Source organism: Pan paniscus, chromosome 1, assembly GCF_029289425.2.
Source record: "Pan paniscus chromosome 1, NHGRI_mPanPan1-v2.0_pri, whole genome shotgun sequence".
NCBI lineage: Eukaryota > Metazoa > Chordata > Mammalia > Primates > Hominidae > Pan > Pan paniscus.
In genome coordinates this window covers 167,806,288-167,833,542 of record NC_073249.2, presented here as the reverse complement: position 1 = coordinate 167,833,542, position 27,255 = coordinate 167,806,288, and the positions used below count along the sequence as shown (strand labels likewise).

The 27,255-nt window shown below is 44.0% G+C and overlaps 1 long non-coding RNA gene across 2 annotated transcripts in view; it reads left to right on the top strand.

Annotated features, from left to right (window-relative positions):
• Positions 1–7,918: 7,918 nt before the first annotated feature.
• The window catches only part of LOC134729676 (uncharacterized), a 44,040-nt gene continuing 24,703 nt past the window's right edge, over positions 7,919–27,255 (top strand). For both annotated transcript variants that reach the window (XR_010110967.1, XR_010110968.1), the window contains exons 1-2: positions 7,919–8,161; positions 9,028–9,124. This is a non-coding gene — a long non-coding RNA (uncharacterized LOC134729676). The remainder of the gene's footprint in view (positions 8,162–9,027; positions 9,125–27,255) is intronic.

The following is a 27,255-nucleotide window of genomic DNA, read 5'->3' as shown; positions in this document are numbered from 1 at the left end:
ACCTGTCTTTGAGCCACTGGTAGAACCTAGCTGACACTCTGAGATTGTTCTGCCACCTACTAGCTGGGTGAGCTTCGGGAAGATCGTCATCTGCTCTCTGACTCAGTTACTTCGTCTGTAAAATGGGAATACCAGCTTCCTCAAAGGGTGCTTTTGTGGAGAGGTTAAAATAACACAGAGAAAGCACTTAGCTTGAGCATATATAGTCAGTGCTCATTAATTAGTAATTTCTTAGCACTATTATTGTTATTATTGTTACTCAGCTCTCAGGGAACCTAATTAACTGTAGTAAAATTTCGACTCCTGTATTTTTGAACCAGTTAGCTTCTGTAGGCAGGAACCTTCTGTTACTCAAACAGCAGAGCTTAGTGATTAAGAGAAATGAAGGTAGAGGCTGTAGTTTGCATTCTATTCTCACCGTTTATTGTGTGGTACTGTGTGATACTGAGCCAATCACGTAAACTCTGATCCTCCGCTTCCTCATCCTCATCTGTAATATGAAATGATAATGGTATTTATCTCACAGAATTGTTATGCGGAATATATAATACAGTGCTTTTGAAGCTGGCATACGCAGGTAGTAGGCACTCAGTCAATATTCAATGAATTAAATTCCTTCACTTGAATTTCCATTTAAAAACACAGAAAAAAGTCTACAGATCTGAAGCAAAGAATGTTATTGGGCTCTTCACCACATGTGAAAACTGCAGCTTGGTGCCCCACCCCTGTGCTCATTTTATAAGGCACAGGGTTTTCAGTTATTCTCAGTGTTTCTAGGAGGTTGACTTCTCAGGAAACGGTACCTGTCTCTCCCAGAAACCTGAGGTGTTTGCCTGGAGAAAAATCCCTTAGCCAAGAGACCGTTGTGACCTTTCACAGGCAAATTTACTCACAGCCTAGGGCGGGAAGAGGCCTAGGGAGCTCCCCTTCCAAGGGCACCGGGCTATGGGAATTTCCTCCAGGGCCTTCCTGGGCCGGCCCTGGCCGCGCCTCACTGAGCTCCTTGCAGTTTCTGTCAGCGCTGAAACTGCTGTGGAAAGTTCAGCTCGAGAAGAGGGAACTAGGGTGTTTTGCTTTTTTCTTTCTTTTTGAAAGTTGAACAACCCTAAGACTTGATTTAGAAATCTTAACTCAAGCCAAATGCTTTTCTGATGGGTGACCACCCCAAGGAGCAACCAGGCAGGGTACTTTGACTTTGCAAGGACACTGACACTGGCAGGAGCCAGATCTCTCCAGAAATCAAACGGCGCAGGTTCACACGCCACCAGGGACGTGTGCTGGAATGTTGCTTTGTTTTTGACTCTGAATTTACAGTCTCACTCCTCCTTCCCCGCCCCCTGGAACGCGATTTATTATTGTGCAGACCTACTGGCTTTTCTCCAACTTTATTTCTTTTTTCAGAAATGAACAAGGGTTTTACAGCTCCATAACCTCTCCAAAGTTTGTTTATTCTTCCCTCTGTATAGTGTGGGCCATGTTCGTTCCCTGGGAAAGTCTCTTCCCTAATTATTTTCACATTTCAACAGCTTTTGTTTCTCTTTCTGTGAGGTTTATGAAAATGCTGATGGTGGATTTGCTTCAGGCTAAATTGTACCGTAAACATTTTCTCCTAGGCACATGGGAGCCTCGGTGACCGGGGACCATGTTGCTATTCCTTATTGTGTACCATGCCAGAAGGAAATTTTAAAATCCTGAAATACTCTTTTTGATGGCTGGAAGAAAAATAAGTAAATTGGTAATACAGAGAAAATCTGCTAATCTTGTACAAGGAATTTTGGACAATATCATGTAGGTAAGAGCCAGCTGTGAAAAGGGCTGCCTCAAACGCTGAGCTTTCATTTTAGGTTGAGCTCTTTCTGCCTCCAACCACAGACTGAAATTTGTTGTGTTTTAAGGAAATAAAGATTTTTAAAATGAAAGGCTAGTATGTTTTAGCAAAATCTTGGGATTCTGGGATAGGTAAATGTTTGTTTCAGGCAGAAGGTGTAAACCTAATCTTGATGTCTGCATATTCGGTTTGAAGACTGAAGAATCTTTCTACCAATAGCAATCCTGAGTTCTAGGAGACATGGAGGCTCAAAAAGATGGTGTATAGTTTCTTTCTCTCATCGTTATATGGTTCTCAGTGCCTCGCTTGTTTCTGTACAACCTCTCCCTCCATCCACCTCTGGATAGTGCTACCACCTATGGCTCCAGGAGCTCAGATTCATGTGTCCAGGCTGCCATAGCATCTCACCTGATATCAGACAGAAACCTCAAACCCACCCTGTTCAAAATGGAATTTTTGCTCTTTTCCCCAATCTGTTCTCTCTCCAAATTCCCCACCTGGTGACACCATCATCCCCAAAAGCCCTTGCAGGAAGCCTGGAGTCCTTCTAACTCTTTGCTGTCTTATCTGATCAGGCCTTGAGTTCTGTTTATTCTATCTGCCCAATATCTCTCAAATTTGTCCACCTTTCTCTTTCCCCACAGCCATTTGCCTCATTCAGACTCTTACTGCCTCTCACCTAGACCAGTGCTACAGCCTCCTTGCTGGTCTCCATCAAATCTCACTCTCTCTGCCCCCCATGAAAAGAATCTCCTCCAGAGCTACAAGAGTGTTCTGACCGCAGTATCATTGCTTCCCTGCTCAGAAACCACCTATGTTCCTCTCACCCTATGCAGCTGGTCCAAGACCTGGAGCGTGGCACTCAGAGCCCTCCCTAAGCCAGTCCCAGGCTTGCTCTGCCACTCAATGGCCACATCCACATGGCCTTTGACATGTGGCCACTCCCTGAAACACTTGCCATGCTCTTCTGTGCTTCATGCTGGTCCCTTGACTTAGGGTGCTCTTCTCCCTCTTCTCTAGCTGAAAAAACAAAACAAAACAAAACAAAAAAACACCCTCCTTATGCTTAAAGGCCCGATTCAAACCCCAGCTCCTCTATGAAGCCTTCCTGAATTCCCCTAAGCAGAGTGCTGCTCCCTCCAAGTGTTTCTGAAGCAGCTTGTACACATCTTCACACTATATCCCTTCTACCCATTGTAGAGTCTGGCCTATGGGAGAGACTTAAGACGGACATAGGAGGCCTTACTGAGCCTGTTTCAAGAGAGGCCCATGTGGGGATGTGCTCATGGTGATGAGGGTGAACACATGGCTTCCAGTATTGCTTAGAAAACCATGGATAGAGCTTTGTCTAGGTCTAAGGGTGACTGAGGAGACTGGAACAGGGCAGGGGCTGCTATTATAGGCAGCAAATTGTGTCCCCTTCAGAGATCCCCTTGGAGAATAAAAGGGAAATCAGCTTGGACCTCCCCTAACTCCAGGTGCCGCGGATTGTCTGGATCCTCCTGCCACCAAGTACCTCCATCCCCTTGGACCCATGTAGGGTCAAGCCTAAATTTGTCATGTCCCTTAAACATGAGGAATTAAAGTAAGGGCCAGCCTGGCTCAGGCTCCCACCTCCCCCGACTCTGATCTGGCCCTGACTCAGCTTCTGTTGCATAGGTGGAAGTCCCAGGATGCTTCCAAGATGATCCCACTTGTGCCTGTTGGCACATGTTTCATTTAGGAATAGGATAGCAAAGAGGCTCTGGGGTTGAGGGCAGGGGTCCCCCTGCTAAGACTTGAATGAGACAGTAAGGATTCTCAGGTCTGAGAGGCCTAAATTCCAGTGCTTGATTCACTCATGAAAACTCACTCTTCAGAGAGCCTATTCTATGCCAGGGATTGAAGCCAGCATCCTTGTCGTACAAGAACTCTTAACTCTGTGTGGGAGGTGACTTCAGGGGTCTACCCAACCCCTGTCTGTATGATAGGGATTAGCACCCTTGCTCTGTTTGCAGTACAGGGGTGTGAGGACCTGCTCTGTAGACCCCTGGGTCAAAGTTAGGGATGCGACATGTGCCAGGTGCAGTGTCTAGCACACTGTGGATGCTCAATAAATATCCGTTGAGAGCATGAGGATAAATGAATGGTTTCTGCTCTCAGCCTTATTGGGGAAGGGCATGACCATTTACAGAACACCCGCTGTGCTTCACTGATGTCACAGCAGCAGGCACACAGCTACAGCTAGGCCTTCCACCACACTGTCTCCCTCTGGGTCTTTGTGTGCCTCTGATGTCTTTTTCTTGCTCTCATGATCTCTTTTCTCTTTGCCCACTTCACTCTCACTCCTATGCAGGTGTCCACCTCTCTCTCTCTCTCCCTCTCTCTCTCTCTCTCCCCTCTCGTATTTAAAAGTGAAACAGCAGGGCCAGGCGTGGTGACTTATGCCTGTAATCCCAGCTGCTCGGGAGGCTGAGGCAGGAGAATCACTTGAACCTAGCAGGAGGAGGTTGCAGTGAGCCAAGATCGCACCACTGCACTCCAGCCTGGGCAACAGAGCGAGACTCTATCTCAAAAAATAAAAAATAAAAAGAATAAATAAATAAATAAAAGTGAAACAGCTTTGGGGCTGACTGGAGTTGGATATAACCTGGAAGTTCTATGATTATACACCCCTTTGAGGGCTAGGATCCAGGTCAGTTTGTTCACCACAGTGTGCCTGACACCTAGCATTAGAGGCCATATTCAGTAGGAACCCCAAATATTGTTGCATAAACACATCGGTTTATATATATATGGGTGAGGAATGTATGCTTGGGAATGCTGAGGGGACCGGCACAGAACCAAAGAACACTGAGCAAGAAGCTACAGTTTTGCTCTAGCTTGGGTCTAAGCTTTAAGAGATGGGTTGAAAAAATTCCTTGAGGTTTTTAGAATGTCCAGCCAAGCTCCCTGTGTGAGAAATCTGACCGAGATTGTGAGTAGAAGCTTCTCTCCGGAATGAAGAGGCTGTGTCTAGAAGCACCATCTCTGGGTTTTATCTCTTAGAGACATGAGGACCTGGGGAGCAGGGGGCTCTACAGAAGCCTAATGTTTTAGGAGCACGTAATGCAACATTCCTGACCTCAAGCAATAGTCAGCTCATAAAGATCTTAACTGTAATAGGGGTCCCTCCTCCTATTCTGCTCTGGTTGGTCGCATCAACCTGCACAAGTCCCCACTCTTTAAGCCCTATCCATCTGTTAAATGAAGGGTGCAGGTTAGATGATCCTTAAGGCTCTGCTGCTCTTGGATTTGTGAAATTAGCTGACGGATGAGCTGGGGATTTAAATAGGATTCCATGCCAGGGGCTTTTACCTTCACAGGACAATGGAAAACTAGGCTCTGATTGATTTCATTGCCTGCAGCACTGAATATGCCTGAGTTGCAGGCTGACTCATATAGGCCCTTCTAGAAGAGCTACTGGCCCAGAGAGGACGCTGCCTTCACTCTGAGGGTGGTCACCAGTACATGTGAGTATGAGCGTAGAAATCCAGGTCTCTGCAGTACAAGTGTCCATAATGGGGGAAAAACCACAAATATTTCACAACTGTCAGAAAAATAGTACTTGGTAGCCTATGCATGTTTATATTTCCCCCTTCAAGTGGTCCTCCCGCCTCCCAACACACATACATGCATATGACCACAACTAATGCGATCAGGCAGTGTATACCTCCTAAACCACACACGTCCACATGCGCTCTTGTGGACATGCAACATACTTACATGTGTTACTTGGACACATGCTTTTGACATATATAGAGATTCTATGTGTTCCACACACATGCATATCCTGCATATTCAGACATTCCATTTCTGCCCTCACCTACTAGCATGTCCCAATCCCTGGAATGTGGCAAAAGGGAATAAAGGATGCAGATGTAATTAAGGATGCTAATCAGCTGACTTTATCTGAGTAGGCCTATGTAATCACAGGAGTCCTTAAAAGGTGGAGGAAGGAGGCAAAAGAATCAGCATCCAGAAGAATCAATGTCCAAATGTGATGTGAGAAAGACCCCACCAGCCTTGGCTGACTTTGAAGATGAAGGAAGGGGCCATCAACCAAGGAATGCAGGCAGCCTCTAGTTGAAAAGGCAGGAAAATGGATTCTTCACTAGAGCCTCCAGAAAGCAGTAAAGCCTCCCACTGCCTTGATTTTAGCCCAGTGAGACCTGTGTCCAACTTCTTACCTCTGGAGCTGTAAGATTATTAATTTGTGTTGTTTTAGGCTGTGAAGTTGTGGTAATTTGTTACAGGAGTGATAGGAAATGAACACCCACAGAATAAGACAGAGTCCCAACCTCATGAGTCTATGGTCTGAGAGAGGAGACAGGCACGAAACCAGGTGCTAGACGACAGAGTAAGAGAGGCCGCAAAAACACAAAGGAGGAATCCCCAACCTACACTTGGGCATGGAGGGAAGATTTCCTCGTGGAAACTCCATAAAGGCAGGGACCAGTATTGACCCAGGTCAGCAACACTGACCACTGTATCTGCACACACCTGATGCCGATAAGTGTTTGCTAGGGGAAGGAAGGAGGGAGAGAGGAAGAAAGGCAAGAGAAAGGCCAAAACTAGGACCCAATAGATAAATAGGATTTGAGGTGGGCGAATACAAGGTGGAGTGAACTGTCTCAGGCAGAAGACCTAGGGCTATTTTGAGAACTAAGTAGAGTTTCCTTTGGCTGGGACACAGTGCCCCACGGGGAACAGGGAAAGATGAGTAGACAGGGCACAGATCAGGAGGAGCCTTATCAGCTATAATTAGACATTTGGCTCGTATCCTACGTGCAGTTGGTGCATGCTCACTCTCGCTCGCTCTCGCTCGTTCTCTCTGGTTCTGTCTCCCCACCCCCACCCACTTGGGTGATATTTTAACATCTTTTAAATGAAGCATGTTTGTTTGATCTCATTTATGCTAAACAATGCTTATGGAACTATTTCCTCTTGTTCCCCAGGCCATACATTTGTCCCTACCCTTCAACAATGATTGAGGACCTAGCTCCTCGGTTATCATTTTGGGTAAGATGGGCCCAGCCAGTGGACAATAAGCACTGGATCTGTAACCACAGCCATCTGGGTTTGAGTTCATACTCCTTCATTTCCCAGCTAATGCTTAACCTCTTTCATCCCTGGTTTCCCTGTCTGGAAAATGGGTCCAGAACAGTGCCCACCTTAAGGGCTTGTTGCGAGAATCAAAAGAGCTAGTTCATAAAAGTGCTTTGAAAGGGCCAGATGTATCCTGAGTAGTCAATGGCAGTTGTCTACCACAATCGACACTCTTTGTATAGTTATTATCAACCAGCCATAACTATTGTTACATGTTACATGAGTTTCCATGGCTCTCCAGATCTCCCTACCCTTCTGTACCCACCTTTGCACCCTAGGAGGCCGATCTGCATGGGCCCCATCAATGATCTCCCTTGCCTTCTAGCTCCCAATTGTGCCCAGCCTTTGCAAGTTACCAGCAAGAGATGCAGGGAGTGGCAGGAGAGTGAGGATGGGGGATTTTTTCTCCCTGCTCCCTCCTTTTAGGATTTTGCTAGGGCTTGGCTGCTTTCTTCTCATGAAGGCAGCCTCTTTTTGGGGAGCCCTCTCCCTACAACTCCCATCTTTTTGTTCCAGGAACTGCTCCCTCTTCTTGCATTTTAAGAGATAGGGAAGGTAATTACTCCCTGCTGTTATAAGCCCCAGAGTTTCCTTTGCATCTAAGTAAATGATCTTTTCCTTAAATTCCCTCCAAGTTACACAGTTTGAGTGTACCATCCATTTTTTGCTAGAACACTGACTGAGACAACTTTTTTTTCAAATACTGGGACTGCTGGCTTCACAGACCGAGACTTCATCCTGATAAGGAAGCCCTTGTCCCTTGTCCCACTGGTTAGCTCTAGAACATTCAGCAAGGTGATCACATTGTCACAAGACCACTTCTTTTTCATTCTGCATGAAACTGAAAATGTCAAGAAAATTTCTAAGTTTAATAGACAACATGATCATACTCCAGACTAGAAAATGAAACCAAAACCAATTGACCTAGGCAGAAAGTTAGGTTGTAACGGGTTTCCTGCAGCCAAAGAGCCATGAGTCACAGCAGCTGGCTCAAGGCTGCGAGGGGAAGTAAAACACTAAATCTAAGGACCACTCTATTCACCCTACAGTGACTGCTCTTTTTCCCTCCTGCCACGGTCCAGGGTAGGAGATACTTCTCCAGGCTCTCACTTATGGGGGCTTTCCTGCTCGCTACATCACTGAAATGGAATCTCCTAGTGGCCCTTCTCCCTCTACAGCTCTGGTGTTACACTGAAAAACTAGAAGGTCAGTCCCTTTTATATTTACCCCCATTAAGGTTGCAGGAGCCCAGCATGTCCCCATAGGCCTCCTTCTCCATTCTCCTCTTCCCCTTGTTTTGTGCCTGGTTTGTTTCCTGTCCAAATTGGGTCCTCCTTTTCTAGACCATGAGCTTGCTGAGGTCAGGGAATGAGTCTTCGTATCTTTAGTACCCAGTTCAGAGCCTGCCTTTAGGGAGTGTTTACTCTAGCACTGTGGTTAGGCAAAGAGATGTGAGTTTGAGTCTTGGTTTCCTTAGTCTTTTATCACTCACTTCTCAAATTAAGCCATTTGTATCTTTTTTCTCTCTCTCTCTCTTTAGAGACAGGGTCTCACTCTGTCACCCAGGCTGGAGTGCAGTGGTGCAATCATAGCTCACTGCAGCCCTGAACTCCTGGGCTCAAGCCTTCCTCCTGCCTCAGCCTCCCAAATAGCTAAGACTACAGGTGCACATCAATGCCTCTGGATAATTTTTTTTTTTTAATTTCTGTAGAAACAGGGTTTCACTATGTTGCCCAGTCTGGTCTCAAACTTCTGGCCTCAAGCAATCCTCCTATCTCAGCCTTCCAAAGTGCTAGGATTATAGGCATGAGCCACTACATTCAGCTACTGCTTGTATCTTCTGATTCTTGTTTTGATACCACTGACCTTAGGTAGGGTATTTTATCTTCCTGAATTTTATTTTTCTATGTGTATAAAGGAGATTAAATTATCCTTCTAATAGGCTTGTTGTGGGGATTAAGTGAAATAGTGTATACAAAGTTCTTAGCATACTTTGAAGCTATTATTTTTCTTATTATGCTAGTAAATAAAACTTTCTGGAATTAGAGACTCACATGCCTGTTTGTCTACAGTTTCAAAACAGACAAGGGAAAAAGAGAAACATCAGAAAGTCTGATTAAAGTAGAAGCATCATATTTCATATTTCTATCAACGTATCCACTGTGCTTGGTAAGTGGCAGTCTCTCGTCCTGTAAGAGACTTGGGCTTTGAAAAGGGCTTTGGATCTCAGATCTGTCGACATGGGCCTTGTCATGAACCTCAGCTTCCTCATCTCCAAAACTGCTATAGGCCAGGCAAGGTGGCTCACGCCTGTAATCCCAGCACTTTGGGAGGCCAAAGCAGTTGGATTGCTTGAACTCAGGAGTTTGAGACCAGCCTGGGCAACATAGTAAAACCCCATCTCTACCAAAAATACAAAAAAAAAAAAAAATAGCTGGGTGTGCCTGTGGACACAGCTAACTGGGAGGCAGAGGTGAGAGGATTGCTTAAGCTCGGGAGGTGGAGGCTGCAGTGAGACAAGGTCATGCTACTCCACTCCAGTGTGGGTGACAGAGCGATACACAATCTCGAAAAAAAAAAATGGTATAGTAATAGCCTCTGCTTGAGGTTACTCTTTCACTGAATGATAAGTGAGCACCTACTGTGTGTCAGACATTACTCTAAGCTGTAGATACAGCCTCAAAAAAGACAAGCTAACCCCTGCTACCATGGGGCTTATATTTTAATTGGGAAAGGGGCTGGAAAAGACAGACAATAGACAAATCAATAAATTCATTAAAAAGCTAACTTCAGGAATTGATAGGTGTTATGGGGAGAATGAAAGAGGACCCTGGGATATAGAATGACTTTGTGGGGGAATCAGGTTGGGATCCCTGGGTCAGGTGGTCAGGGTGGGACTCTCAGAGAAAATGACTTTTGAATTTAAATAAGAATGAAAAGAAAAAGCCAACCGTAGGCAGACCTGGGGACAGCCAGTGCAAAGGTCAGAAGTGAGACAAGGTCATAGGGTAACGAGGGTTAAAATAAGGTGGTGCGGCCTAACTGGCCAGAACAATGCCTGACAAAGGTGCTACTTTCCCCAATATCTTCAAATCCTTAAGGATCTACTGTGTGCTGGTGTAAGATGCAGAAATCAGTAAATCATGCTACTATCTCTAAGAAACTCATGGTGTAATATAGGAGAAAAAAATACACCATCAAAATAAATGAATCAAGACCAGGCAGATGAACATAACTGAAAACAAGTGATAGCAACCTGGGAGATGACATAGACATGGATATGGATATGGATATGGAAATGGATATGGATATGGGTAGATATGGATGCAGGTACAAATGTGGATAAAGGTGGGGATGTATGTTGGGAAAGGCAGTCTCTTGCATGCCATCTTTCCACCCCTGCTTGGCCACCTAAGAATGCGCGTTAGGCCTGGAAGACTTCCTTACCAAGAAATAAAGAATCCTCAGCCTGTGCTGGACTTATCACCTTTTGTGGGAATATCTTTTTCTGTTTGTACTCTTTTGCTTTGCTTAAGGGCATGCATCATATGGCACTTAGAAACTTCGCTACTGTATCAGTCCTTTGCAGGCAGGGGATGGGCCCTTCTGCTGCAGCATAAGAGGGGTCATTCAATGGCCTGTGTCAGCTACTGGGATGGACCTGCTGTCCATGGGATACTGACACCCACTAGTGAAGCAGATCTTGCTCTGTCTCTTCTCTGTGTGAGTAAAGTCCTGTTCCATCCAGTGCTTGACTGTGTTGTGTTTTTCGTGGCAATTTCAATACCAACATGCAGTGGGCACAAGCGCTTAGACTTCTACTCCGGTTAATAGGAAACAGATACCACTTGCTTGCCAGTTGGATGTGGATATTGGATGTGGATAGATGTAGATATCAATTAAAAGAACAAATGAATACGTGATTGAATGAGTGAATACATATAAGGAGGGAGAGGGTTGGGTCAGGGTAGATGAGAAGGGGGCTGAAGGAGGCAGAGGTGGGCAGAGGTGGTGATGTAGAAGAGGTGTTCACCACTGGGAAAATTCCAACTGGGCTGGAGCAGAGGATCCTTGTATGGAAATCATGTCTGGAAACTAGCAGAAGACCAGTTATGGACAATTTTGGCTTTGCTTTGTGGGCCTATCATGCTATTTATACTTATATGATTAACAGACATTTCTATAACATACCAGACCTGACAAAGCTGCTACAATACACCTGAGTTCATATAAGTATGTATTGTTTCTCCAGTTTCCATTGGTAAAGGTGCAGTGCAGAAAATCGTTTTCTGCCCTTTCTCCGTGGCCACTTTGAGGTCAGAGATTGCGTCTTAAATTCAACAAGAACAGAACTGGGATAGTAGAATCTTGTTTTGTTGTGTTTTTGTAAAAAACATAAAAAGGCTCATTTTAGGCTTTAATAAAAGAGGGGGCCTGGAGGCATCACTGGTGATGGTAAAAAAAAAAAAAGCCATAATTTTATGTCTTTATAAGATTTTAAAATGTTAAAATCAAATTATGAGACATAAATCAGGATGTTCAGAAAAAATCATAAGAACCCTCATGATGTTTATCAATGAATGATCCGTTTGATTCTGTGCAGCCTCATGGCCAAAACCAAGCACAGAGTTAGTCAGATCACTGATCTCCTTTACACATATGATCTTCTTGGGGGACTCTGTTTGGCAAAGGAAGCTTTGGGGAAAGCTCATATAAACCACTGAGTATAGTCGAATGATTTAGACCTGAACACTTTTTAAAGTAGGAGTTATCTGTCCACTAATAAATATTTTAGTAAAGTGTCATGGAACATGCAGTTTTTTTTTAAGGTGGACAAATAATTTTATTTTGTGCATGCAAATACACGTCAAGTACTGCAAACTTTTTCCATCAATTTTCTCTCAAACACTGAAAATCATGATGCCCTATTTTATGAACAGCCAAAGCTAGTATCTCTTCACTTCAGTGCCACAGCAAAAACATACAGAATTCACTCTTTGCTATTCACTATCATCATAACCCTCGTTGTTTCATCTCTGCCCTCCCCTCTTATACAGCCCTTATAAATTCTAGTCTTATCCCATTTAATCCTATTCCTATAGCACAAAGGCAAACATTACAATTTGGAAATTCAAATTGAAATAAATGGCATAGAATTTATTCCCATATATATCCCCCATTTCATTATACAGAATTATTTTAAGTTATAGTTAAAACTATGACTATAAACATGCAGTTTTGAGCGATATAACTTGCCAATAAATATTCCAGGTTAAATTAGTTGCCAATTATATTACTAAAGTTACCAGGAAAAGAACTTGAGCTATTGTAACGGTTATGGGCTATGAGACACTTACGTTTTTGTAGTTGCCAGCTCAAAATAAAGTTTCAGAAGTATTGATAGTAAGCCACCCTTGCTGCCAATAATTTGATAGACGATCACTTATCCATTTAAGTAATAAGTTTAGTCAGAGGGAAGATTCTTTTTTTATCATCTCTGTGGGAATGTGGGATGGGACACCTTTGTGACTTATTATACAACCACGATAGGTAGGAACCAGTGCTGGCCTTTGTAGTCTCAGGGTCTATATGAAGACAGCCTCAAAAAATGATGCTTGTTGGTGATGCCAACAGAAGGTTGCAGCTCTTCAAAAAAAAAAAAAAAAAAAGAATAGGTCTGGGCATGGTGGCTCATGCCTGTTATCCCAACACTTTGGGAGGTTGAGGAGGGAGGATTGCTTGAGCCCAAAGTTCAAGACCAGCCTGGGAAACATAGCAAGACTTTGTCTCCCCCCACAAAAAAAAAAAAAAAAAATAGCCTGGCATGGTGGTGTATGCCTGTGGTCCCAGCTACTCGGAAGGCTGAGGTGTGAGGATCTCTTGAGCCTTGGAGGTCAAGGCTGCAGTGAGGCATGATTGCATCACTACACTCCAGCCTGGGTAACAAGGCAAGACCCCCCTCCAAAGAAAAAATAATCAGGAAGTGAGTTTATTTTGCTTTCCCCTTGTGTAGTCAAATTGATTTGTGTTTGAGGCATGTGAAAGCTAAATGCCTGGCCCTGTATAGGTCATGAGTCATCCCTATATCCTACAGTTTAACAAAAGACAGCCCTGCCTGTTCCCTTCCCCTCCCCATGCCCACCACTGAAATCATTGTAGAGGTAGTGGTCTTCTAGTATGTGACCCTTGGGCTACAATATCAACAGGTTCTAGGCCATATTTCCTTCACATCCACGTAATGAGCCCCGAAACCCAAGTGTCCTATTTTCCTTGAGGACATCTAGACCCAAAGCATCCTCATTTTGGAAGCCCAGGGACTGTGGAGTGGGAAAATATGCCTCCATTCCTCTCCTTCACATGTGTTTTTAGGTTAAAAAAGGCAGGTGCAAATCACAACTGAATATGAAGCCTCAAAAGAGGCCAAAGCAAATCAACTTAACAAAAATAACTTCTTATCACCAAACCTGGAGAAAAACTTCAGCTGTGGCACCTCCAAGCAATGACCACGTCCCTGGCTGACTTAAAAGCCCCTTCAGGACCTCATGTTGATTGAATCCCCATGATCTAGCCTCAGGTGAGGGCTGAGTGGGCTGTTCTTGAGCCAAGTGTCTGTGGTTGTGGATAAATATATTAATATCCTAGCAACTTGCAAAAGCCAAAGTACCTTAGACAGAATTTGTCTTGCATTCTCTTAACAGGAGAGCAGGTTTGAGATGGAGATCTGAGGATATTCTGAGCCAAGCAAAGAGGTTCTTGGTAAATACACAAATTCATTTCCTTCTGGTCATGCTTGGCTGCCCCTTGCAAATTGGAGTCATTTTCTCGTGCGGCCTTCTAGTGTTCTTCTGAAATTTGAGGTTTGCTCTCTGTTTTCAAAATGTAGAAACCCATCTCAGTCATCCACCAAGCTTTCACTGAGCAACCAGATGCAGGCATTGTGCAGGGTTATGAAAGTGGAGATGTTTAAGACATGGTTTCCACCTTCAAGAAGTACACTGTCTAGTCAGGAAGACTCACTGCAACATCCAGACTCAACTTGCTACACCCCACCCTGGTGTCCTCCCACTTGCCCTTTCTTCTACCTTGATGGAATGCCCTTGGCTCTCTTCCTCTTCTCTTGGAGGCTTCTCTCCACCCCCACCCACAGCTGAGTTGCCCACACCTCTGGGATTCTCTGTACTTTGGTCACACATACATTTCACATTTTCACCGAGCATGAGATTATCTGATATCCCATTTATCACTTCTTCCAGACACATTCCTTCAGCCTGTAATGGTTCCTGGCACGTGACAGGCACACGATCATTATTGGTGGAATGAATGAGTGAATGAATTCACAAGAAACATATGGCACTCAGAAACCTCAGGACCTCAGCTTAAATTCTAGCTCCAATGCTCATGTGTTGAGTGAAACTGACTGAGTTATTTAAGCCTCCTATGACTCATTTTTTCTATTTGCAAAATGGGAATAAGGGTTGTTGTGATGATGAGCAAATTCTTGTTTACTGCTTATCAAAATGACTGCCAACTGGTAAGCGCTTCATGAAGAGTAGCCATTAAAACAGTTATCACTAACAGACATCTACTGAATCCCGACTGTGTGCCAGATAATGTGCTAGACACTGAGGCTACAAAATGAATAAAGTAAGATGTGTACTTTCAGTGAACTCCCAGCCTGGTTGGGAAGATAGATGTTAACAGAAATTAAAAGGCTATCTTACTAAGTAAGTGGGATGTTGGGAACATGAGGTGGGGCACCTAACCCAGGCTGGACCAGATCAATGAATTCACAAGAGAAATGGTACTGGGGATCATGAGAGCTAAATGGAAAAGTCAGAGTCAGAATCTTTAAGGCCTTCCCCAAACCCTGCTCTAAATATTCCAACATGCCTAAGTGTTTTCCTTTCCTTATAAATCCCTTCCTCTAGCCATATTGCTGATTATTCTTATTCTGTGAATTACATAAGTGTATTGTTTTACAATTTACAAAAAATTTCCACACACCGTGTGTCACTGGATTCTCCCAACTTCCCTATAAGACAGATAAAGCAGATAATTTAATATTTAATTCATGGGTGAAGAAGCTGAGGCTCTGAGAAGTCACACTGCTTCTAAATGATACTAGCTAGACATAACCCCAGGGGCTGATGCTAATTCTGATGCCCTTTCAGCTCCCACAGCCTGGACACTCATAACAAGCCAGGAGCCCACCACCTCTGTTCCTTTGCCACACAGTGCCCCCTACCTGGAATGCCATCCCTCATCCCTCGTGTTTGTCTAAATCTTTCTCTTCTTTGAAGTCTCTGTTCAAACCTTAACTGCCTCCCCCTGCCATCTAGTCTCTCCCCTGTCCAGACAGCCTATAGGGGTCTCTTGAACTCCTAGAAGGCCCACTCTCTAGGCTGAAATAGGACTCTGACATCCTATGGCGGCCTGTTTATGGTTCTTTTCATGTGCCCATGTCTGCCTCCCCAACCTGGCTGTGAGCCCCTGGAGGAAGAAACTGTGTCTTACTAATCTCCATGGTTCGGATATAGTAGATGCTTAGTAAGTGCCTGTTGATTAAATGAATGGTATCAAGGTTTTTGGTCAATCTTCTGTTTAGGCTGACAGAAACATACTTGTGAGAGAAGGAGACTAGCTTTTACTAGACAGTTAGGCCCTGAGTGCAGAGATGAAAGACATAGTCTCTGCATCAGGAAGCACCAAGTCTAATCAAGAGACAGCAAGTACATAGATAATAACTGTACATATTGGAAAGTTTCAAATACAGTACAAAGTACAAGGTGCAATTGGAGAACAAAGGCCATGGGGGAGGAGGGAGTAGAAGGAGGAGATGAAAGCAACAAGAGGAAAGAGGGAAAGGTGAGGTCTGAAGAAAGTCTTATAGCGTGAGTAGAAATTGACCGGGGGTACAAAGGGTGGCAGAGTACAAAGTACAAGGTGCAGTTGGAGAACAAAAGCCATGGGGGAGGAGGGAGTAGAAGGAGGGGATGAAAGCAACAAGAGGAAAGAGGGAAAGGTGAGGTCTGAAGAAAGTCTTAGAGCATGAGTAGAAATTGACCAGGAGTACAAAGGGTGGCACGATGGGATATAGAAAGGGGCTCCATGGTCTAGAAGAGTAACAGCAACAAGAAGAATAAAATAGCCCAGAGGCATGAGAGGAACTGAAATCAATATAAAACTTTCTTGGGGGATTATTTAAATACCATCCTGAAGTCCAGATAGATTCTACCTCCTGGATGGTTGGATGGACGGATGGATGGATGGATGAATGAATGGGTATTATGAACATTCATGTAACAAGAGTAAAGAGGGTATAAAGAGGACGCATAGGTAAAAGATGAGCTCTTGATTCCAAATATTAGAATTGTTGTTATTAATAGCTATGCTTTTGTGTTAACAAAAGCAATATAAGTTTATTATTAAATAACCAGGAAATAAAGGTAAGTGATTTTTAAAGTTGCTCTTAATCCCTCCATCCAGATATAACCACTATTAACATATTTATGTTGGCCTTTCCACGCTTTCTTTGGTGTCTTTCTATCTTAATCATTTGTCTGTCCATCTAACTATACATTTGTTTACATATCGATGATCTTTTTATTCATTTATCCATCTATACTTTTCCAAAACAAACATAGGCTCATTTGGTGCTTTACATTTTGTAACCAATTTTTCTAACCAATTTATTGTAAGAATCCAGTTATTTCTACCTATTTTTAAGTCAAATGTTAATAGCCACATAATATTCCATCCTATGAAAGTACTACACTTGGTTTAATCAATCCTTTCCCCCTTTTGCAGTTATCAAACATATTTTAATGAAGATTGGTGCTCTTATTTTGGGCCAAAGTAACAGCAAAGGGGTTACCTTTCTCTAAAGTTTATGAGGCTCTGAGTTGATTGACCAAAACTTGAACTTGATATAGGGTCATATTAATCCTCTGACATAAATCAGCTGCCTCCTGAAGTGACATCTCTATCTCCACTGTACCTTTCCCTGGAAATGCCAGACAGGGCAGAAGGGCCTCCCCGACAGTGCAGGTAAATTAGTGCAACCATCAGCAATCACAGGTTATCTTCTGCTGATGGAGTCTGACAGCACCAGCTTTCCCACATCTTCACAGAGCTGGTGATGCAGAGCTGTCAACTAACACAGCTGCACGGAAATGCCAACGGTGGATTTATGGTGTGAGGCAGTAACTTTGTGACCCCCAGATGGAAAAACAGATGCCTTTGAAATAAGATCAGTCAATGTGGCAAAATGGGAGAGGGAGGCACTTACCTTATAGTAAAAGAGAATCCATCCTACCACTTCCTTGAAACTTCAGATCTTCAATGGCTCCGTATTACTTACAGGAAAAGTCCTAAGCTTTTCAGTCCAGCAAAGAAGTAATGAATGTAGTGGAACAAGGACTGGCTGGAAAGCCAGAAGCTATAGATTCTAGCTGCTGTTTTGCTACCCACCAGTAGTGTGACCTGGGCAAGTCACCAGTTCTTGAGTTTATTTTCCTCCATCTCTAAAATGATCATACATAGATAATGTCAGAGTGTTTTGACAAATGAGTCAGTAAAAAGTCATGCATCATTCAAAAATCATTTACTGAGGGATTTAATGTGCTGAGGGTGGAGTTGAGCAAGATAGACCAGCCCCTGACTAGGGAACTTGCACTCTAGGAAGTAGGAGTCAGAACATAAAATAATCAGTAGACTATGGAACAGTGATCAAGTGCCATGTTGAATACAAAGTGTTGGGGATGGTAGAGACCAACGTAGTGCCCGGGTTGGGTTGGGTGGTCAACAGATGATGACCTAGCAGCTATGGTTGGATTGAGAAGCTAAACAAGCCACAGAGAATCTGGGGAGAAAGAATTCAGGCTGAGGGATAGCATAAGGCCCCACAGGCAAAGGTGAGCTTGGTGTTCAACTAACTAAATGCATATTTACTAAGTGTCCTTCTGCTAGATTCCAGGGATTCAAGGACAAGAATACCAGAGTCTCTGCCCTCACTAAGCTTAGGGTGGCCAGGCGCAGTGGCTCACGCCTGTAATCCCAACACTTTGGGAGTCTGAGGCGGGAGGATCACTAGGTCAGGAGATCGAGACCATCCTGGCTAACAGGGTGAAACCCCGTCTCTACTAAAAATACAAAAAATTAGCCGGGTGTGGTGGCGGGTGGCTGTAGTCCCAGCTACTCAGGAGGCTGAGGCAGGAGAATGGCATGAACCCAGGAGGCGGAGCTTGCAGTGAGCGGAGATGGAGCCACTGCACTCCAGCCTGGATAACAGAGCGAGACTCCGTCTCAAAAAAAAAAAAAAGCTTAGGGTGAAGGAAGCAGATGATTAAACAGATAGACCTTTTGCAGTATGATGAGCACTGTGATGATGAAGCAGAAATTTGGAATGCTTCTGGGAAAATGTGACAGGAGCTTCTACCTTAGCCCAGGAAGCTCAGGGAAGCCTTCCCTGAAGAGGTGCCCTGGAAGCTGAGATCAGATCAAGCAACATCAATTTTTTTTCAAAGCCATCATGGGACTTGAGTTCTAACCTACTGATGGTCTACCTGCCCATGCACATTCTTTGGCCACACCTGGGATTCTGCTGAACCCTAAGTGACTTTGCAGAAATTCTTTACTCATTTGGAGGAAGCCCAGGGCATTGCAAGGAAAATAGATAAGGTTCATTAAAGCATTCAAAAAAATATGTTGTCATATTTATTATCACTTACTGGTGTAGTTCTCAAACTTGAGCGCACATCGCAGTCCCTGGAAGTCTTGTTGAAACACAGATTGATGGGCCTCATCCCCTGAGTTTCTGATTCAGGAAGTGTGTTAGACCATTCCTATGCTGCTATGAAGAAATACCCAAGACGGGGTTATTCATAAAGAAAAGAGATTTAATTGACTCATAGTTCTGCATGGCTAGGGAGGCCTCAGGAAACTTACAATCACGGCGGAAGGCAACTCTTCACAGGGTGGCAGTAGAGAAAATGAGTGCAAGCAGGGGAAATGCCAGACCCTTATAAAACCATTAGATATTGTGAGATGCACTCACTATCACGAGAACAGTATGGAGAAAACCACCCCCGTGATTCAATTACTCTACCTGGTCCTGCCCTTGACACGTTGGGATTATGGAGATTACAATTCAAGGTGAGACTTGGGTGGGGACACAGAGCCAAACCATATCAGGAGGTCTGGGTAGGGCCTGAGAATTTGGTCAAGCAAGTTCTCAGGTGGTGTAGATGCTGCGAGTTGGGAAACCACACTTTGAGAACCACTGACTTTGAGTGCTTGGCATTTGGGACATAGAGGTGGTTTTCTAATTCCCCTTAAAGCTGGTGGAGGGGAACAGAGAGAACAGAGCTAGGGACTGGAGCTCCCAGGCCCGTCCACTTGAGGCCCTCTCCAGCCTGGTTTCTCCTTCAGAGATTTTATAGCCAGCAGACCCCAAAGTACAACATCTAGCCTTGCTTTGGCATTTGTGTTCTAATGTGTAAATAAACTTGAAACTTTTCCTAATCTTCTGAGGAAAAAGTAGAGGGGTGTTTGCCAAGTACTGTGGTCTGAATGTTTATGTCCCCCAAAATTCATATTCTGAAATCCTGACCCCCATGGTAATGCTATTAGAAGGTGGAGCCCTCAGGACTGGGATTAGTGCCTTATAAAAGAGGACCCAGAGAGCTAGCTAGCCCCTTGTACCATGTGAGGACACAGCTAGAAGGCTCTACATATGAATAAGAAAATAGGCTTTTGCCAGACATCAAATCTGCTGGCACCTTGATCCTAGACTTCCCAGCATCCAGAACCATGAGAAATAAATTTAGTCTATGGTGTTTGTTACAGCAGCCCAGATGGACTAAGACTCCAAGCCAAATAAACAAGCTCCAAATGCACATTCTCATCTTGTCCTCTTGGGTAGTTTTCTCTCAGTTATTTTTTTCTCAGTCAGGGAATTGCCAAAGTCCATACTGATCCCCTACTGGGTCACACTCCTCAAATACCACTCTGGTCCAATGTGGCCTCTGGACTCTGATGACATCAGGATAAACCCACACAGGTATCTTGTAGTGAACAAAACCCCAGCCTTGCAATCGCATAATTCTCAGTCTGAATTCCAGGACAACCGCTTAGCAAGGATCCTTTGTGAGAGCTACTTGAAAGCTCTTTGAGCCTTAGAATAGTGCAGGGAGGGGCAGCAATAGCTCCACAGGATTGTTGGGATAATTACAGAAGACTATGAATGTCATACCTTTGGGTATAGTAGGTGCTCGGTAGGTTAGGGATGCTTACAACAGTCTGTCATTTAAAGTGGTCCTCGACATAGAATTGCTAGCTCCAGGCCCACCACCTTCTCCCATATTTCCCCAGGCCTCAAGGGTCCGCAATGGGTGATGGTGGGGTTATCCTGCCATGCCTACTATGCTTTCTTCCAGGACACAATTGCAGGCCCTTGACATCTTTTGCCTGGGTTATTGCAACAGCCTCCAGAAGGACTCGTCTGTCTCCATGATACCCCTCCATCCTCCTCTGCATCATCACCAAGGGAATCTTTGTAAAGCAAAGGCATGATCATGCTTATCACCTGGTGGAAACCCTTCAGAGACTCTCCACTCCCCAGAGCAGGCACCACATCCTTAGAGTCTACAGAAGGCAGGAGGAAACAGAAATGAGTGCCAGGTCCATAGGTAGGCAATGGGGAGCAGTGGGGATTGCGGTGAAATGGAGCTTGGCTGTCTAAAGGCATGCAAACTCAGAATTCTGTAAAACCTTCTATGGGCCAAATAAAGTTTGTCCTGAGATTCCGTGCCTGGCCTTGAGTACCAGTGTGTGAGAGCTGGCCTGGCAAATGAGGTATAAGCTCCTTAGCCGCGCTAACCAGTTTCAGCCTCCTTCTTGCTGTGCCCCACCTCACTTAAAATTCATATAGCAACCAAACTGTCTGCAGTACCTCCACACCTGCCATGCTGGTCCTCAGCCATGTCCTTTGATCAAGTCTGGAAAGCCCTTCCCTTGCTCTTCACTTGGTGAATGAAGAAGTCCTGCTCATCCCTTTAAAACTCAGTTCAGGCAACACCTCCTCCAGGGAGCATTGTTTCGCACTTATTCCCAGTTTTTCCATATGGATATGTATCTTCTCCTGGTGTCCCAACAATATCTGTTGCCTTTCTTCATCATTATAAGTGGCAATGGCAATATAATTGTCTCTTTTGTTGCCTCTGTCTCCTCTGCTAAGGTGTAAGCACCTAATATCAGGGACCAAGTGTTAATGACCTTTGTGTCTAGCAATAATGAGGTGTTCAATAATTGTTAAACGAATGAATGGAGAGGCAGGTCCCCCTGCCACCGCGCCTCCACTCTCCCCCATGAGGTAGGAAGCGATCTGAACAGTGAGTGGCACAGCAGCCACCTGGGAGAGGCATAAGACTGGTCACCTCTCTCTCCCTTTCCACCACAGGAATGTGTTGAGGACAGTACAAGCAATAAGAATTGGGGAACAAGAACGCCTTTGACTTCATCTCTCAGCTGTTACAAACTGTCCCCTATTGACGGTTCAAATTTCCAAGAAAGATTCTGATCATCCAGTGAAATCACCCAGGCTCCAGTGGGGCAGTGGACCACACAAGCTCTCCCCAGCTGCCTGCCAGACTTCCATTGGCTGCTTGTAGGCAGAGGCCCTTCTTTGCTCCAATGAGGACAGGTGCATCTGCCAGAAAACATGGCACCTTCTATGGATAGAAACTCTATCTTAGTCGGTTTGGGCTGCTATGACAAAATATCATAAACTGAGAGGCTTATAAACAACAAATATTTATTTCTCTCAGTTTTGGAAGCCGGGAAACCTAAAATCAAGGTGCTGGCAGATTCAGTGTCTGGTGAGAGCCCTTTCCTCATAGATGGCACCTTCTATACATCCTCACATGGCAGAAGAGGCAAAGATGATCCCTTGGTCCTTTTTTTTTAATATAAAGATACTAATCTCATTTATGAAGACTCTGTCCTTGTGACCTAATCACTTCTAAAAGGCCCCATCTGCTAATACCATCACATTGGGGATTCGGAGTTCAACATATGAATTTTAACCAGGGGAGGACACAAACATTTATATCATAATATTCTCTAGGAAGGTCTTTGACTGGCAAGTGTTACGCAGCCTGGGTGGTGTAGGACTTAGGGCCAAGATTAGGTAAGCTGAGTGAGGGGTCTTGGGTGCAGAGTTTAAGGAGGGGTCCTCTTAGAGTCATGTAGGTGCCTCATTTGCCTCATCCTAATTTCACCCCTAACGGCTAATTTCATGCATGACTTGAAGGCAGTCACTGTCTCTCTGACCATTAGTTTCTTAACCTGTAAAATGAAGGGGTCAGAAGACTATAAGGCCTGTTAGGTTCTCTGGGTTTGAAACTGCTGCATTGTTCCATAGCTCCTGAGACACAGCTCACCCTCTCCATCCTACCCACTGGACTTTTCCCCCTTTGTCTTAGGGGGCTGCTCATCTGTATAGTTAGTTTCCCCAGTCATGCCTGGCTTCACTGTCAAGGGCTCAGTTCACAAGCCACTTAGCAAAGGCAGTCATGAAAGAACAACATAGCGTCTGTTCTGGGCTTTCGCGGAGGACGTGCTCACATTCCTCCCCTCAAAGCAAAATTGATCGGCCATGACCTGGGGCCACACCAAAGAGAAGGAATCATTGGGGGCTGGGGTGCCATTCGGTGCCCAGATGAGGTCAGTCACCACATGGTCCTCAGTAGCCTCGAGGAATGAGAGATATTTGACTCCCCTATTAATCACCTGGAAGAGTTATGAATATCTTGGGTCAAAGTGACAGTTTGCCTCTTGACAGGAAAGGGGCCTAAGTTCTGACTCCCACTTAGAAAAAGTTCATGTAGTTTTGTTCCTCCAAGATAGAAACAGAGGACCATAGAGATGGGGAAGGGGAGAAATTGAGAAGGAGCGAGAAGGCGAGAGGGTGTTGTTTATCCAGTTCAATCTCAGATCCCACACTTGAGCCCAAGCTCAAAGGGTTCAGTCAGTCATCCTGAATATGGAGACTTCTCCAAGGGGAGCTCTTTTGATTGTTGGGTAACAAAAATTATTAGAAATATTTTATTTTTATGTATTATATCTATAAATATAAATCTATATAAATACAGATGTGATATATAATATAAATATATTAGTCAGTGTGAATGAGGAACAGGTCAATTTCTCCTCCAAATAGTTGCCCTTAAAATCTTTGAAGACATTATCATATTCCTCCTGAATTTCTTATTCCCCATACCAAAAAAAAAAAAAAAAAAAATCCCACAAGGTCAGGAGCTTGAGACCAGCCTGGCCAACATGGTGAAACCCTGTTTCTACTAAAGAATACACAAAAATCAGCCAGGCATGGTGGTGTGCACCTGTAATCCCAGCTACTCAGGAGGCTGAGGCAGAAGAATTGCTTGAACCTAAGAGGCGGAGGTTGCAGTGAGCCAAGATTGTGCCACTGCACTCCATCCTGGGCAACACAGTAAGACTCTGTCTCAAAAAAAAAAAAAAAAAAAAAAAAAAAGACTTGTAATATAAGGAAGGGGCCAGGTATGGTGTCTCACGCCTGTAATCCCAGCACTTTGGGAGGCCAAGGTGAGCAGCTCAGTTGAGGCCAGGAGTTCAAGATCAGCTTGGCCAACCTGGTGAAACCCTGTCTCTACTAAAAATACAAAACTTAGCTAGGTGTGGTGGTGCACACCTGTAATCCCAGCTACTTGGGAGGCTGAGGCACGAGAATTGCTTGAACCCGGAGGCAGAGGTTGCAGTGAGCCAAGATGTCACCACCACACTCCAGCCTGGGTGACAGAGCGAGACAAGTCTTCCAGGCAATCCCAACCCCTCTGTTTCACCTGGTCCCCTTCTTCTGGAATCACAGTGTATCAGTGACCTTCATACGGTGTTGGTCCAGAACCATACATGGTTATGCAAGCATGGAGAACAGAGCAATCATCTCTGCTTGCAGATGCCATTGGGTGATGAGAGAGCCAGAACAGAGTCCCATTCTGCTGATCCCCAGGCACCTGGGATGATGGAGAAAACACCAATAAGCCAGCAAGAGAAGTGACTAGCCTTCCCAACATGCAAACACTATGTGTGGAATTTACCATGTTTGTATCATCATTCAGGGACCACAGACCATGCATCTAAACACCACCAGTACGTCCATAGACGCAGAAGCACTGACCAAATGGATGTACTATCCCCTGACTCAAACCAGTGAAAATTACATGGCCAATCTTTTAAAAAGCAAGTAGTGGGCCAGGCATGGCAGCTTACGCCTGTAATCCCAGCACTTTGGGACGCCGAAGCAGGCGGATCACGAGGTCAGAAGTTCAAGACCAGCCTGGACAACATGGTGAAACCCTGTTTCAACTAAAAATGCAAAAATTAGTCAGGTGTGGTGGTGGGTGCCTGTAATCTTAGCTACTCGGGAGGCTGAGGCAGGAGAATCGCTTGAACCTGGGAGGCGGAGCTTGCAGTGAGCCAAGATCTCACCATTGCACTCCAGCCTGGGCGACAAGAGCGAGACTCCATCTCAAAAAAGAAAAAAGAAAAAAAGCAAGTAGTTAGTAGCGTAGGGGGAAAGTCCTGGATAAGAACTCATGCCTCTTTGATTTATACCTGTGTTGCCTAAACTGTCTTCCTTTCCTTGATGACTAATATATATGTTAGCTGCTCAGCTTTTCTTTATACTACATTTTCAGGAGATGCACACTCTTCCCTCACTTCCCTTAGCCTAAAGTTCTGGAATAATTATCCCTTCATTTCATGTGATACCAGATTTTGCATACTTCTTTTAGTGATCCAATGATTCCCTCTTTAAGATATATATTAGTTCTATAAATATTACACAATATTGCTATGGAAATGGAAAAAGACTGTTCTTAACTTGTCCCAATAGTTTCAGCTCTCAAACTATTTATTTGACGTCTCCTGAACTTTTATCCTAAACCTATATCTGAAGCTTATATCCAAAATTGTCAGCTACCCCTATCCAAAGGGACCTCTCCCTTGGGGATCCCACAGGTACCTGAAATTCATCATCTCCCCTCCCCTATCCATTCCTCGAATTATTTGCCACAATCAATGGTCTTACGACCACTGCTGATCATAGCACTGGACAGTTGAAGGAGAAAATTCACATTCCTTGAGCATCTACCATGAAGGTTAACAACCTGCAGTGAAAATATCATCCTTAGTTCACAAATAAGAAAACAGGGGCAGATTCTGTCATGCCCCACATCTAATTCTCCAACAAATGCAGTGGGAACTCATACAACTCAATAGCAAAAATACAAATAAACTGATAAAAAAACAAACAAAAACCTAATAGAGATTTTTCCAAAGAAGATCTACAGATGTACAACAGGTGTATAAAGGTGCTCAACATAACTAATTATAAGGGAAATACAAATCAAAACCACAATGGAACATTAACTGGAATTTGTTAGGATGGCAATTATAAAAAAAGACAAGAGTTAACAAGTGTTGTTGGCAAGATTGTGGAGAAAAGGGAACCCTTGTATATTGTTGATGGGAATGCAAATTGGTATAGCCACTATAGAAAACAGTATAGAGGTTCCTCAAAAAATTAAAAATAGAATTAGCATATGATGCAGCCATCTCATTCTAGGTATATATCTAAAGGAAATAAAATCACTATCTCAAAGAGGTATCTGCACTTCCACATTCATTCCAGCATTATTCACAAGAGCCAAGATACGGAAACAACCTTAATGTCTGTCAATAGATGATGGATTAAAAAAAGACATGCTATACAAATTTATACAATGCGATGTTACTAAGCCATAGAAAGAAGGAAATCCTGCTATTTGTGACAACATGGATAAATGTTGAGGATAATATGCTAAGTGAAATGAATCAAACACATAAAGACAGATATTATGTGTTCTCACTTATATGTGGAATCTAAAAAATTGACCTCTTAGATGTAGTGAGAAGAATGATCACTGCCAAGGCCTGAAGGGCGTGAGGGAAATAGGGAGACATTTGTCAAAAGGTACAAACGTTTAGTTATAAGATGAATACGTTCTGGGGATCTCATGAATACCACAGTGACTACAGTTGATGATACTGCATTGCATACTTGAAATTTGCTAAGAGGATAGATCTGAGGTATTCTCACCACACACACACACACAAACAGTAACTACGTGAAGTGATGGATATGTTAATTACCTTGATTGTAATAATCATTTCATGATATATATTAATACATACATCACATCATCACTGTGTACACCTTAGATTTATACGATTTTTATTTGTCAAACATACCTCAATAAAACTGGGGAAAAATACAAACAGAAAACCAAATGCAATGAACTCCACTTTCCAAGTGCATCTAGAATTTGTGTGCATCTTCATTTCCAGCATAGCCACCTTGGTTCTGGCACCGTCACCTCTTGCTGCAGTCATTGCAATCACTCTCCCACAGCTTTGTCTGCTCCCATCATTGTTCCTCTAAAAGCTCAACTTTGCAGAGCCCCAGAGAGAAGTTTTCAGGGGATTTAAATCAACTCTGAACTGGATTTCCATCTTATTTAAAGCAATGTCCTTTCCACCGGACTCAAGGCCCTGCATGATCTGCCTCTAGTTGTCTTGGAGCTCATCTCCAATTGCTCCTTCTCCTGCCTCCTGGTGCTGCCTCAGACTCTCCAAAGTGCTCTTGCCTAAGGGCACTTGTACCTTGCTTCTCTTCTTCACCTGGAACACACTTCCCTCAGACAGCCACATGGCTTGCTCCCTCATTTAATCCCCCTGCTCAAACTGTGGTCATTCCCCTGACCACACTCTACATAAATTGTCTATCCTCTCCTTTCCTTCCCTCCTCATCTCCCCACTGAATTTTCCTCCATGACACATCAACAGCTGACATATGTAGTACATTTTTGTTTGTTGTTCAGCTCCCCTCATCAGAATGTAAACCTCATAAGCTTATAGTCTAGTGAAAAAAACTGTTTCATGTGACAACTAGTAGGTGCTCAATAAATAGTCAATGAATGAATGCATAGGAGGCAACTGGAAAAGCAGGGAGTGTCCAAAATAGTATGGGATTCAGAGACAATTTCCAATAACAATTATTGGAGGGAAATTCAACTTGGAAGGCAGCACTAATTTGTAGAACAAGGAAGGGAGTCATGAGGACTGACTTCAACTGCTTGAAGAGCTGACATACAGAGTAGGAGCAGACTCACTCTGCATTTTTCATAAAGTAAAACTCCTAAGTAGTTTTCCAGGCCAACAAA